Raw genomic sequence first — 12,601 nt, 5'->3', positions numbered from 1 at the left:
AACCTTTTATGGGCATTTTTGTTTCCATTATTGAAGGACAAGAAGGACATATTGATGTGGGGTAATGCAAAATTAAATTGCAAATCAACCAACTACACGAGTTTAATAAATTAATAGTTGTCCAAATATGAACAATATGTCATTTTCGATACGTGGGTGAAGTAAAAGTCTGAACGAATTTGTTTAAAATTCATAAGAGCAAGCTAGCGTTTTTACCGTGCATGGGGACTTGCTTCATGTGGGCCAACATTTCGTTGAGTGTGTTATCTGGGAATTTTTTGGTTTATTAGCGTTATTAAGTAAAGGTGATTAATTTTCGCAGTACAGATTTTACTCATTGTAGTACTTTTTGCCTACTATTTTCCATTATGATACCCCTTACTGAAAGAGAGCTCTAAACCAATTTCTCTAAATTTCTAACAATACAGTTTTCTTAAATTAATCATATTTCACAAATTATGTATGATAATTTGTACGTAGATAGCTAATTGATATATTAATTGCAAATTATTGATTAAATTAATGCATTTTCCCCCAAATTCAATACAATTAATTGAACTAATTTCCCCCTTCACAGCTTTACACAAACCCTAGCTCTCATTTCTATCCCCAAATCACAAATCTAAGGTCGAACAAACACCGCAATTTTAATTATACTACGAAATCCAATAATCAGCCCGCCTTGATCGAACTAATTGAACTAATTCCTCTTTCAAGCAAACCCTAGATTTTCAATTTCTGTTCAAATCACGTAAATCTGGTGGTGATAATTGGTTTATTCAATTTAGTACAGTATGTACTACGGGTTTACATATTTCTTTCTTTCTTTTTTTTTCCTTCAATGTTCAATTTGCCAATGCAAATCTTTACTGCCTGCTTGCTGATAATTGATGATTTGATGTTAGAACTTTAAATCACAAAAATAAGTCTACTCATTGACATGAATTTTTGGTGTAGAGACCCGAATGATAATGCGAGTTGCGAATTATTGTAAATAGTTTATGAACGCAGTACATAGGGTGGGTGAAATTAGAGGAGAATGATACGTAAAATTAGAGAGAATAGATTAGAGAGAATTTAGAGAGAGAAATTGAAAGGGGAAATGAGAGGGGTATAACTGTCAATAGTGTACTACGATGAGTAAAATGTGTACTGCGAAAATCAGGACCCTAAGTAAACTAATTAGATAATTAGCGTTGAGTTGAAATTATTTACGTTTCTAGTGTCCACGTCATCACTTTATTTTTTTCGCAGATTTTCAACAAAGCCGCTAATATTCTCAGCGGCTTTCCTTCTTTTTTTACAACGAAACCATTTTCCTCAATCCAGTGCACTGGACTAAAAAATTGCAATAATAAGAGCTAAAGCCACTAAGGTTCTTAGCGGCTTTATCAACTTTTCAAAAAAAAAAAGCAAACACCATAAGCCGCTGAGGTTCTTAGCGGCTTTACATGTGGAAATTAGAAAAAAAATGCTGAAGCAATCCAGTAGCTACTGGACTCCAGAAATGCGAAAAAACACGCAAAGCCGCTGAGGTTCTTAGCGGCTTTGTGTAATTTTCACAAAAAAAAAAAGAAAAACCCCCCTAAGCCGCTGAGGACCTTAGCGGCTTTGCTAAGTTTTTGAAAAAAATAAAAGCTGTAACTACAGCTACCTCCCACCCACGATTTGAGACCAAATACAATAACAGAAACCTGCAAATTAGAGGTGATCATGGGCCGGGCCGGGCCGGGTTTGGGCCGGGCCGGGTTTGGGCCGGGCCCAAGCATTAAATTAAGCCCAAGTGCACGGGTCGGGTCGGGCCGGGCTACAAGTGCGGGCCTGTTTTGTCGGCCCAAACCCGGCCCATGCGGGCTTTCGGGCCAATTCGGGCTAAATATTTTTCCCTTGAAATAAGTTTAGAAATCCCCATTATGAAGTTATAATACTTTGTGTATTTGTTATCAAAAATTTCGTATAGAATTGTGTGATTTTTTTCGAGTATTACAATTAAGAAGTAGTAACCTAATGTAGCTTTTATGAACGTACTGCTTCATGTGACTCATACAAACTAAATGCACAATTTTTAGTTGTGTAATAATATATTTTAGTGCGGTGCTCACTGTATGTTGTTGTAGTTTTGTAATTGATTTGATATTTGTTTTTCTTTAGGCTCAAAAACATTGACTTAGCACGCCGATAATGGTAAACAATTTATCGGCATTAGTATGATACAAAATCATTAGCTCATTTTTTATCATATAAATACTGTTGAAGGAAAATACTAAGCCTTATCAGACTAATACATGTAAACAAGTTATTACGGCTTATTTACAATACAACAATTGATTGGTTAATTATTTTACTTAATGCTTATTAACATTCTTAAATTGTACATATTCGTAAATTTTGCATATGTTCGGGTCGGGCCGGGCCAAAATTCGGGCCGTAAAAGCGGCCTAAACCCGGCCCTATTATATTGAATCGGGCCATGGGCTTCGGGCCGTGGGCTTTTCGGGCCTAAAATCGAGGCCCAAGCCCGGGGAAAAATCGGGCTGGGCCGGACCGGGCTAGCGGGCCTGGGCCATATGATCAGCTCTACTGCAAATAAAGCTCCAAACTCAGCATGAACAATCACACACACACATGATTGAATTTCCGAAAACATGTTTCATTTGATTGAAAACGTAAAATAAAAGATAGTGCATACAAAGTACTTATAAGGTACCAAATCTAAAGTTCAAACAAAGTAGCTAAAAGTGTTTTACATTGTTAACAATTCCAACTAATTTTACTTTGAAATCAAACTAATCTTCGGCCAATCTCGAGCGTGGCCTCTTTCCTTTTTGTTTTGAAGTTGAACCGCTCGGTGTCGCCTCCTCTTGGATAGGGGTAAGTTGAACCGCTCGGTGTCGTAAGTCATATCTTCGAGGTTCATTGTGTGGAGGGCTTGGATGATCGGCCTCGGTAGGTAGGATTAGATGCCCGTGTCCCGTGCGTTGCAAGCACTCGAGTGACATTGACTGCATTTCTTTCACCATGTTTACATGTGATAGTGGCACACCATCCGGCATCTCACCAAGCATAGTTGTGGCACGTTCATAGTTGTATACATGACCTTGACTCTACAAAATTGAACAAATAACAAATTATACAAAGGTTGTTAAAAATAATTAAATAGCAAACATGTAAAGGTTGGTAAAAATAATTAAATAGCAAAGAAATAAAATTATAGAAAGAATTACTTACAAGTAACATATTGTCCGCCGCATTTGGATAGAAATTGTGTCTCTTCTCATATAAATCCTTGTTTTGTGTCTCGGCACTAAGCGGGCTAATGACTAGACGAGTGATTTTACGATACCATTCAAGGTATGGATCATTGTAGTCAAGATAACCCTTGTAGGGAAGACCGCGAGGAGTCAATCTTGATTTGCGGTTGTTTCACTTGTCAATGCTCAATCTATGCAATTCCTCATAATTAGTCGCATTTCCCCGTCGATCTATCTTGTGCAACTTCTTAGAAGTCTTGCACGAATTGGGTAGCGTTGGATGCCAACCAAATTGCCTAACAACCCTCTCCGCATAATGCCACTCAACCGCCTCAAAGCAAATGAGTGGTGCATTTACAATCCACTCATAAGGGTCTTCGGTACAAATGTCGGGGAGAAGGGCAAGGACTTCCCTAGAGTATGGTTCCCAAGTAAACATGGAGTCGGTCATAGTATCAAGAGCATGCCTAAATGTGACTAATCCAAGCAAGTGATCCGTATAAGAACGGTTCACTCTTAGCCACCTACAACCTAGAGGGTCAACACCGGGACTACTTGTGAACCAATAGGGTTCTCTTCCCCCTCTATTTGAGGTAACATAATGGTTGGACGACCAATAGATATATGCTCCCAAGACCAAAGTTGCATTAGGAGAAGACAACCACCTATCTCAATGCTTCTTCTCCTAGAAGCCGTACACAAATGTCTATACAAGTAAGCAAGTGTCGCACTCCCCCAACTATATTCATTCAATCTATCCAAATTGATCAAAAGGGGGAAGTATAACAATTGTACTCTATTCCCACTTTTATCCGGAAAGAGCACCGTACCAATCAAGTATAACAAATAAGCCCTCACAAATCTATGTACTCGCACCTCACTAGCATCTTCGGGTAGGTCTTGGTAATGGGTTCTTAACCAAGATAACTTCAATGTGTTACCCTTTAATGCATCGGGAGGTGGCCGCCTACCTAGGTGCTCATTCAATAACTCGGACCAAATATAATCACTTTTGCCCGTGATAGGCAACCCACCCACTTTTAGACCCAACAAAACACCGACATCTTGCAAAGTGATGGTGGCTTCTCCAACCGGTAAATGGAAAGTGTGGGTTTCTTGTCTCCAACGCTCAACTAATGCAGTTATCATATCGGGACGGGCGACAACATAAACTAACCTATGAATACCATGAAATTGTGTTCCACTAATAAAATTCTCGACGGCCGGGGCAACGGTGAATTTATTTTTGGAAAATAAATGATTTCTACATTTGAGTGTGCCGACATCCTTCAAAATAAATAAAAAGAAGTATAAAAACCCATTTGACCTTAACAAATCATTTAAAAAAAATATATAACATAGTGAATAAAATGACGACATATTACCTCTCCCTCCCAAATGTCCGTGCTTCTATGGTCCGACTGCAAGGTGAGAACGCTAGGATCCACTGGGCCCGGCTCCATTTGACCTTCACAAATCATTAATAAAATTACATCAAACTACAAAATAAAAATAAACAAGGTTTATAAAAAAAATAATGACAATATTAATAACATTGTTTATAAAAAAAATAATTACCCCCTTGTTGGACATGACCGCTTGTTATGACCCTCTATATTGCATAAACTACAACTATAAGAGGACTTGGAATTCTCATCCATTTCATTACGAATTCTTTTTGATTTTGGTCTTCCCTTTCCTCTCATCAAAGCATAATTTGGAATCAATGTTTTATCCGTCCATGGTCTCCAATAACCCTCATCCGGAATTGGTTGAAAGATTGTGCGATAACTACCATGGTATTCCCCGGAAGAGTACAAAGGGTCAACATATTGATCCACGTCGATCGAAAAAGCACGACATACCGCCATTACATGTGAACAAGGATAATGAAAGTTTTGCCACTTATTACAAGTACAAGTCCCTTCATTCAATCGCACCGTGTGGCTTCTCCCGGCACGATTTCCTAGCCTACGACCTTGACATGTAGACACTAGATAAAGGCCCGTCTCAAAATCATGTTCATTAACTTCATGGTGGGCGCCTATTTCTTCAATTTCATCTAGTGTCTTAGTAACTTTGTCCGACCATTTCAACCCACCTAACAACCTATCCCTTGTCAATTTTCTTCTCTCAACAAAATACTTGTTAACTCGGGTAAAAGTGGCTTTTACAAGGGCTTGAATTGGGAGAAATCTTACCCCCTTCAAAACACCATTGAAACATTCACTCATATTTGTTGTTTTCAAACCATATCTCTTCCCACCATCGTGAGCAAGAGACCACTTGCTTGGAGGGATGCTATCTAACAAAGCTCTAGAATTCGCATTGATCAAACCTATTTTCTCCATACCTAAGTCAAATTTTCTAATTTGATGTTGCATTGCGGTCTCCGAGAAAGTTGATTTTAAATCGGAATCTTTGAACATCTTGTTGATATTTGATGCATGATGTCTAATACAATACCTATGAAAAGCGTATGGCTCTTCCCAACCACTTCCCGGTTGACTCATTGACTTCAAAATACCCGCATGGCGGTCGGACAAGACACAAAGACCTCTACGATTTGTCACATAATGTCTTATGCAAGCCAAAAACCAACTCCAATTCTCATAGTTCTCCTTCTCAACAATGGCAAACGCTAACGGAAAGAGTTGTTCATTTGCATCAACTCCCATTGCAATCAACATAGTCCCACGATATTTACCATAAAGATGAGTGCCATCTATGGTAATTATTGGCCTACAATGTGGGAAGCCTTTGATCGAGAGACCAAATGACCAAAAAACTTTATCAAATTGTTGGACATTGGGATCATTAGTGGGCTTATTGACAAAATGGACGGTGGTTCCCGGATTCACCTCTTTTAAAGCATCTAAGTAACGGGGAAGATAAGCATAAGACTCCTCCCAATCTCCATAAAGATCCGCCAAAGCTCTTTGTTTTGCCATCCAAGTCTTCCAATAAGAGATCTTGAAGTTGAACTCCTTTGTTATGGATGCCCTTAACAAACTCACCTTAGCCCCCCAATCTTCTTTCACAAGATGCTTAATAGCATTGCTAATAAACTCCCCCCTTAAATTTGGATGATCAAGAGATGGTTTCCGAACCACACAAGAAGCTTCATGTGGCCCTTCGTATGACACAATTGTGAAAACATCCATATGGATGTTTTTTTTAGTGGCTCTCAAATACCAACTGTGAGACCCCTCGATAGGGCATCAAAATTAAAGCGGAAAATACGAGATTTTTAAAACCTTTTTAAAAGCTTAAAGTGCGAAATCCACCATAAGCGATCAAACAAAAATGAAAAGAAAGATAATTAAGTTTTACAATTTAAAACAAGTGCGATGGGGAAAAGATATCCCACGAATAAACACAAGTCTAACGATAGGTGAGTCTAAGAAACCTATAACTAAGGTCCAAGGTTCAACGTTCTCGCTAGCTCACACGTCTTCCCCATAATCTGCATCACAAACCTGTCATTCATGTAAACATGAACGCCACAGTCAGTGGGGAGTAACTCAGGGTTCTCCCAGCCACAATATGTCAAAATGCACATAAGCAAGAACTTAATTAAACATATTGATCATGCATCATACTTGAATAATATGGACAAGGGAATAAAACGATAATCATAACGAGATAGGCATATTGCATTCTTAATGAGATAGGCATGGTACATTATATTAAACATGCATTCAAGGTAACCAAAACATGGATATGAGATTAGGCATCGAATCATATGAAGAAGGTAAACAACGGATCAATTGAATAGAAAATACATGGATGGAAACCAATAGCCATTCCTTTGAAAACCTCTTAACAACCATAGCACGGGACGTGGCTACTAATGTCACATTCATACTTATGGCTTACATCTCACCATAAGAACGGATGGGAACATCAATCCCGACGATCATATCGCAACTAGGGGCTTGCATCTCACCACTAGTATCCGATAGGACCAAGACTCTCACAAATAGTTATAGAAGACGTGCACTCTCGTATATAAGAACACACCAATGACCGTAACAAGCAAGACATTTACAAAGGATTGACTCAAAACAAGACAAACCCGTAGACTCCAACCTCCTGGTAGGACGACGATCATAATACGGTCCTAGTCTAAATCTGGCCAGACTCTCGGGATGGACGACACCCGATTCGACATACAATCCCAAATCGTATCCAAGACTCGATCCATGACACCTAGCCGTGCCCCAAGGTCGAGTAACCCCAAATCGGAACCATGGTACCTATCCGTACCCCAAGGTCCGAAGAGGCGGAAGGAAGACAGCCCAACTCGGAAACAATGGCACATAATCGTGACCCAATGGCCGAGGGCAAATAAATAAGGAATGTCGAGTAGTCACACAATGTAAACCGTCACGCTCCGGTCACAAATACGAGTAATAATGATTGCACAAACATAACGTAAACAATTCATGTGAAGCATGTATAAGTATAAGAGTATAACAAATATCAAGTACTCCCATGATAAAAGAGTCTCAACACATCATACACAAGCATTAGAACCAAAGTTAAGATGCATACCCAACAAGAAACTCAAAACCCAATCTATAACAACAAGTTTAGTACTCGACTACAACAAGGGTCAACTTCAAACGGTCATAACTTGAGTTCTATACATGATAATGAGGTGAAACCAGTTGGAGGTGATAGCTTATCCTCTTACGGTTCTAACGGTAGGTCATAAGCCTCAAACAAACAAGTAACGAAGAAGTTATGGCCATTTTACGAAAACTGGTCAGGCTTAAACCGCAGCCTGCGATAGTGGCCGGAGCCTGCGGTGGGTGCCGGAGCCTGCGGTGGGTGCCGGAGCCTGCGGTTTTCCCCTGCCACCGGACTGTTTGCACGACAATTTCCTACCCTTTCCGAAAGTCGGTTTCTACCAATTTTTCATCCCAAATTCCTCTTAAATATACATGTTAACACAATAATACCTAATAGAAACCACAAGAATGTAATTGTCACACATCTTGATGGATTCAAGCACAAGATTTTGACCCAAAATCAAACAATTAATTCATCCAAACATCAATTGAAAATCAATGTAACAACATGCTTAAAACTCTTCAACCAACCATGAGATGGTTGTTCATACAAACTCATTCAACAACATACATGTGAAACAAGAAAAGATTCAAACTTTAACATACATATGAACAAACTACAAAATATAAACACACAAATTTGACATAATGTCGAGTAACCCATCACCGTTACCTTTTTGCTCTTAATCTCTAATGTAATCGTCTCACAAGCAAGAATCCACTTCCGGGCCAACTAACCTTTCTCCTAAACATAAGAAAACACAAAATAAGACTAAAAATCGAAACTAGAAAAAGGGTACCATATAGAGGATGGCTCGACAGCCCCAATAATGGAGGAAAGTCGGATCTTTTCTTACCTAGAAAGAAGGAGGGCGATGAGAGGAAGAGATAGACGCGAAAATCACTTGAATCGGATAAGAATTGAGCAAATTATGGTGTTTTGAAGATTTATAAGATAGATGTATAAAAATGGTGAGGGTTGTTGAAGATGAATTTCAGAAAAATGAAGAGGGAGATGAAGTTGTGAGGTGTTAGGTGAGGGTTTTATGAAAAGAAAAGAGAAGGAGAAAAGGCCCATAAGTTATAAAAAGCCCAACAACTCAAATTGAGTCGGTTTCCACTAGAATTTTCGTCTCAAGCCCACTATAACTCAAGACGGGAGATATTATTATTATTATCATTATTATCCGACCAAAATATTTATTTTGTATAACTTAAGCTTTAAAAATATAATATTTATAAAAATCATGTTTAATAATGAAATTAATTAAATTAAATAATTAAAATATAAATAAGACAATGAAACGGTTAATTAAATCATAATTGCCAAAATAGAAAATTCGCGGGTGTTACAATCACCCCATCTTTTAAAAAGTTTCGTCCTCGAAACTTGAAAATGGAAATGAAATGTCGTATAAAATAAAACCGGAATTTTGAATTCGGTAACCAAAACATTCAAAAGGTTACTTATCGTAAGAATCAAAATCCTTTCAGAAGTCTCAATTAAAATTTTAAAATGAACTGATTCTCATCAAAGGAACGAAAATGCTCTCGTTGCGCATTCAAGAACATCACATTCCAAATCAAAGATATGGTCAAAAGCAAATCATTTGTATAAATCAAAAATCAAAATACTTTCAAAGACATTGATGAAGAGTTTTCAAAAGTATAAGTCTCATTCATGGAACGAAATTGCTCTTGTCGTGCACACAAGAACGCTAACTTTCCAAGTCTAAGACAAATTTAAAACAAAAATCATTCGCCGACAAGCGCAGAACAAGTTATTAAACGTTTCAAATAACGAGTTCTAACATCCGATCAACGTCAAAATCAAAAGAGAAGGCAATTCACTCAAATTTTCTTTTGCAAAGGTCAAAATAGAAGTAGAGGCTTCATTTCTAAATTAAAAAGGAAGTCAAACTCCTGAAAATATAATATTAAACTTTTGGCAACGAAATCATAAGTAGACCAAAGCTAGTTAGAAATTGAGCAAAGTTAAAAGTAACTCGGGTTTAGCAATTAAAAATCAATAAAAGGAGTTATACTCGTAGGACAAAAGGATAACTAAATCAAATTTTCATTTTTGAACTCTTAAAATAGGTAGGGTTTAGTAAAAGTAACATAAACCTTTAACGACGAACCAAAAATGGTAGTTTGAAACGTTTAGAAATTTTATGAATTGAAAAGTAACTTAGATATCATGAAAACAAGATACGCTAAGAGGGTTCAAACTTAACCAACAAAGAGATATGATGAACTTCCTAGGAGAAGAGTTGAAATCGAATCTACCAGGCTATCAAAGATTGAATTTCATAGGTTAACATCAAATGCTAAAGGAGGAGCAAGCATAAACGAGGAAGAGAGGTATGAACGGAAACACTTATGGTCAAAGAGGACGGGAAATTAGGCAACAAGGAAACACTAGATACTTAAATCTCGAACAACAAAGTCATCCGAATCTGCGGTTCGAAAACTTCCTAACCACAAAACTCATAACCACATAACTCCCAAGCATTTCCTCAAAATACCCACACTTTACTCTTATGCTACCCCGTGGGTCAAGTAACTCCACCACAATTGTGATTCCATAACTCTCAAATGTAAATCATCTATAAACGATTTCCACGAAAGATCAAAACTACTAAAACAGTTACACACCTAACCAACTATCGACTACTAGGAGTTCTCACTATAGTAAAATCCTCAATCAAAGGTCAAAATCTTAAGGTCTTCATACTTTCTAACACTCCAAACCAAAATCTTATTCACGCCCGAGTTCATAAGCCTAAATGATCACATTCCCTAAATCATAAAGACCACCAACCAAAATTAAATGGATTTGTCATACAATTTTTTTCTACCCAACTCAACTCAAGTTCCACTTATCCAATTTTGACGAAATCAAGGTTTGCAAAGAATCCTCAAGGGCATCCCACTCACTCTACAACGTAGCCAACAAAGCCATCACTCCACTAAAGAAACAAAGGGTAATAACTAGGTCAAGAAATGATAGGAAATTTCAAAGGGATACATGAACATGACGAGGTGTGAGATTAAAGGAGTCAACAATAAAGGTAACTAGTTAACACCAGTAAGAGATATTAGAATTAGAGAGGTATCCAAGGCAAGGAGACAACGAGTAACTCTTATACATAAGAATTAAATCTAATCAAGATATGAACGGAGGGAAGGAAGATGATTAAAGGTACGAAGGAGGATTTTAAGGCTTAAACCATACACTTACTAAGACTTAAGGTTCCCTCTAACAAGGTCACACCTATTAGGATATCGTACCATCATAACAAAACGACCAAATTCCAAAACGAGGGTCAAGGCAATTCCTCTCATTCCTTGTATGCAACTCTCTCTTAAAGGATTACACCTCTATGATCGATCAAGGTAAAAATAAACGCCGCTTAAGGGTTGATAAATTGGTTAGATTCATTGTTCACTTATCCTATCACATATTAGGATTTCTCTAAGGTAAATCTACCACTCAAGCATAACAACATCTCTTTATCTCAAGTATTCGTCACAACCTCAATGTTTTAAAAACCAAAGAATGAATTAGCAAGGACTTCTCAACAAAATCCTCAAGGGTCAACTAATATCAAACCACATCACCATTCTATACGGGATCATTAACATCAAAAATGGGTTTTCTTCCAAATTCATATCCTAAACTTATCTCATGTTTACTCCTAAGGTAACGACGCTCAACCTACTAAGCTTTCAAATCCCAAACATAAACAGCAAATCCAAGTTCTATAACTTTAATCACATAGGCAACTTATTCCTGACACGAAGAATCCACCAATCAATTATACTTACTTGGTCAAGGAACTAGGTATAAGAATCACTAAGTATTTATCATCACCTTACCTAAGTCTTTTCTGACATCACGACCTCTCAAAACCGGGGTTAAGGGTCAAACACAAACAAACTCCACAAAAGCCAACTTATCCGACCGAAGTTAACATTCCATAAGGCAAAGATGGAGGTATACAAGAAAGGCATTATAAGGAGAAAAGGTACAAAGACAACTCCCAAGATATGGAATAAAAGTTGCGAAAGGTATAGAAGCACAAAGATGAGGGAATGTGACAAAGCACCCAAAGGGAGAAAGGTATCTTCGAGACGGTAAAGAAATCCTTCAAGAGAAAGGGATCCATATGCAAGATGTTATGGAAGGAGAAGTAAAAACGAAGGATAAGTCGAGTGAGTACTAAGCTAGTTCCCAAGGTTAAGCAAAAGAGAGCTTATGAAGGGAAGGATGAGCATCACGGGATAAAAGTAAGGAAAGGTTGATCAAGTATAGAAAACACACCCATAACGGTGTCGGGAGGAACGGCGGTTCCGATTTGATTCTCGACAAGAGTGACTCTTCTTGGCTCGGCTTCCGGAGCATTAGGGAGAGGAGGAGAGGTAGTCTTCTTCTCGGGGCAATTCCTGAAGAGATGTCCGGGCTTCTTGCAATGGTAACACTTCAAGGGCATAGCATAGCATCCAATCCCGGGGTGATAAGTTTGCCCACACTTGAAGCACTTGCGGTTCTCCTTAAGCCTATTAGTAGATGTAGGTACTTGTCCTTTCGGCTCTTGCACTACTGGCTCTTGTCCTCCATGGTCTTGTACTCCTTGTCCTTGGACTCTCGGCACCAACCTCTTCTTGCTAGGATAAGACGAGGATGAGGGCACAGATGGCCTCTTGCCACGGAGGATAGGGCGATGATTCACATGAGCATTGGCATTCCGTTGATTCCGAAGAATTAAA

At 38.3% G+C, this 12,601-nt stretch overlaps 1 long non-coding RNA gene across 1 annotated transcript; it reads right to left on the bottom strand.

Annotated features, from left to right (window-relative positions):
- Positions 1-6,498: 6,498 nt before the first annotated feature.
- LOC141612721 (uncharacterized) lies at positions 6,499-8,925 on the bottom strand. Its single transcript, XR_012529167.1, has 3 exons — positions 8,686-8,925; positions 8,502-8,573; positions 6,499-6,730 (listed from the first exon to the last, which is right to left on the bottom strand). It is a non-coding gene; the product is annotated as an uncharacterized LOC141612721 (long non-coding RNA).
- Between the last annotated feature and the right edge of the window lie 3,676 nt (positions 8,926-12,601).

This window comes from Silene latifolia, chromosome 11, assembly GCF_048544455.1.
Source record: "Silene latifolia isolate original U9 population chromosome 11, ASM4854445v1, whole genome shotgun sequence".
Lineage (NCBI taxonomy): Eukaryota > Viridiplantae > Streptophyta > Magnoliopsida > Caryophyllales > Caryophyllaceae > Silene > Silene latifolia.
The sequence above is the reverse complement of the archived record's forward strand: the minus strand, read 5'-3'. Positions and strand labels throughout refer to the sequence as shown.